We start from the raw sequence: 3,119 nt of genomic DNA, 5'->3' as shown, positions 1-3,119 counted from the left end.
TGCAGATATGACTTTGTTTATATGGTCTTAAAACAACAGGATGACGACAATGCGTCTGCGTTATTAGAACATAATATAAATATGTACCTGTTCTGTACCCGAGATCTTCCATTTCCTATAAAACTTTTGCCAAAATATATTATCTTTCATTTTCATATCTTTATAACTTTTTAGTTTCTTTGCATATAAAGAAGGATTTTCTTTAACTTTTTATATTAATGTTTCATCCTCTAGTGCAGAGAACTCTAATTTATGATAGTTACCGATGGACATTTTTAAGCCCCGCCGCACATCAAAGAAACATGAAACGTAAATTACGTTTCATGGAAATAAACCACTGCTAAACAAATATATATCCGGCCATTTATGAGACTCTCCGAAAATAAAAATGTGTCATGAGCATGAATCACACTCGTTTCATTAGTAGGCGGACTTTGAGATTTTTTTAGCAGTGTTTTCTTTTCATGAAACATGTTTTTCGTTTCATGTTTCATGTTTTTCGTTTCATGTTTCTTTGGTGTGCGGCTTGGCTAAGACATTAAGGTTGTCTGTACTAACAAAAAAAAATACAAATTTTATTTAAAGAAATATGTGTATCCTGCGATGATGCCAATTCCACTGAAGCCGAAAACTCTGGGTAAATTATAAATTTTTATCTTTTTAACTGTTGGTTAGTGACCTACTAACGACTATTAGGAATACTTTTTTTATTTGTAAAAGTGTTATTTTTAAATTTTAATTTTAATAAAGAAGCACTTTTTTTATTAATATATGTGTGGACGTTATTTATTGACCCCATTGGTCCTCGCTGTTTTTAATAAAAGGTTGTAAAATTAAGTAGGTAAAACTTATCTAATATTTATCTATGATGAAGGTAGGCCATGGACCTTCTTTATTTATAGGTCCATGAGGTAGGCAGATAACAATACTTATTGTGAAGTTTGTAATTTTGTAATGAATTTTAAAATTAATTATTTTAGAAAATAAGCATTTCCTAAGCTTCCTACCTTGTGAATTCAGTGTGCTAACAGCACACTAAGTTCACAAAATAGGTTCATTAAATCGTAGAAAATTTTTTAAAGGATAAATAACGTCAAGGAAACGATTACATGACAAAAAAAGACTGTGTGTAATTTGTACGCACGTAAGAAGTTATAATTCTATTATATGATTTCAACGAAATCAATATACTTTAAACAGTTTATTTATATTTAATTTAACTATTAAACTAATTTTAATACTTACTACTTTCCAAAAATTTTTATTAAAACAATACCAAAAATTAAAAAATAGATGAATAAAACACACACAAACACATTGAAGAATGCCACAAAGAAATTATTTCTGAACAATAATTGTTGCCAAAAATTTTAACTAAATACGTATTTTCTGAAAAAAAATTATATAATAATATACTTACAATCATAAAATGTATAAAAAAATAAAAAAATAGTAACTTGCATTGGGGATCGAACCCGCTTCCCGTCGATCGAAAATCGAAGTTCTTTCCCATTGCGCCACCTTCGCGTATGCCATGTGGGAATATACACCAACTGAACGTTTACACCATAAACTTTTTGACAGGTGTTTATTACTTATATGAATTTAATCAAATTAGTTTGATTTTTGTGGAATTAAAGGAATATTTTGTGGAATAACAATATATTAGGTGAATATTGGTAGAAATTTTGATGGTAATCAAATTATGTAAATTAAAGCATTACATACTATTTTGGTAGATTCATTTTAAATTTTCCAAATAGGTAGGTATTGTACCCTCGGAGATCGCTGGGAAAATTTCCACTCAAAATAACAAAATTCAGTTTGGCAACACTGTGCGAATGTTGATAGTAACATATCATTTTTAAGATAAACACAACTGTAATTTAGTACAAACAAATTAATATATTTTTTTGCCAACAAAAATGAGATTTTTCAACCAAATGTTTCAAATATGATGTGCAAAATAATTTTTAATTGGGTTCTGCTAATGGGCTTGCTTTTTTGTCATTAAAGTAAAAAAAACTTAAAATTTCATTGATTAAATCATTATTGTCCGGTTATAGTCTTGTGATGTAATTGTCTTTTTTACGCGATTGACTCTACTATTTTATTTATTTATATCTTTAGGCACTAAGTTTAATTTAAATAAAGGAAGACTTACTTATATTATTTTATTTACATCACTTATTTATTTTAATAATTACAAATAACACCAACTAACACATCTAATTTATTTACAAACTCAAATTTATGATTTAATTAACTAAACATAATAATTCCGATAACTAATAAATACATTTCATATCTTCGATTCGAATACAATAAATTACGCGACGCGCTTCGATGAATGAATGACTGGCCTGTGCTCGAATCTCGGTTCTATATATACTTCGGCAGCGGTCGTCTCGAATTCCATGGTCGAGGCTGTAACGCCGAGAAGCTTCGGGAAGAAATAGGCCAATTCGTGAGTGGACTAAATAGTGTCACAGTCTTAAATATTTTAACTGTACTAATATCCGTCGATTAATTCTGAATGATTAATGGATTGTTAAAACATTTTATCTGTAGCGACTTCTGGAATATCTTAAAAATATCGAATTTCATTGATAAAAATGCGCATATCCCACCGATCTTCGCTTCGACATTACCTATGTAATTTTTTATTAGGATACTGAAACATTTAGAATTATTACGTACCTGTCGCTTTTAAAAACTATTTAAAAAGCCACTACAATTATAAACTTGCTTTTTTCTCTGCCATCACAACAATAAAAACATACACAACATTTGTTTATCCATAATCTCCATATTGAACAGTTATTGACAGATGATTTTAACACCCAATCAGATCCCGTATAACATTTGAGTGACTAATACCATACTGTCGGTGTGCGCATGCGCCCGGGAAAATAAAAATTCACCCTCGTGCCTAAAGAAGTATAACTTCAAAAATGCTTATATTTTCAGGATGGATAGAAAATGGCTGTATGTATATTTTTGTAAAGACTACGATTGAAAAGCAATAGTAACTAACCGATTCTCCCATCTCGATGAAGGCTTTTATACTTTAAATCCGTTATATTTTTCAGAGACATAATATATACAAACTAGCATGC

This window comes from Diabrotica virgifera, chromosome 5 (assembly GCF_917563875.1).
Source record: "Diabrotica virgifera virgifera chromosome 5, PGI_DIABVI_V3a".
NCBI classification, from domain to species: domain Eukaryota; kingdom Metazoa; phylum Arthropoda; class Insecta; order Coleoptera; family Chrysomelidae; genus Diabrotica; species Diabrotica virgifera.
The sequence above is the reverse complement of the archived record's forward strand: the minus strand, read 5'-3'. Positions refer to the sequence as shown.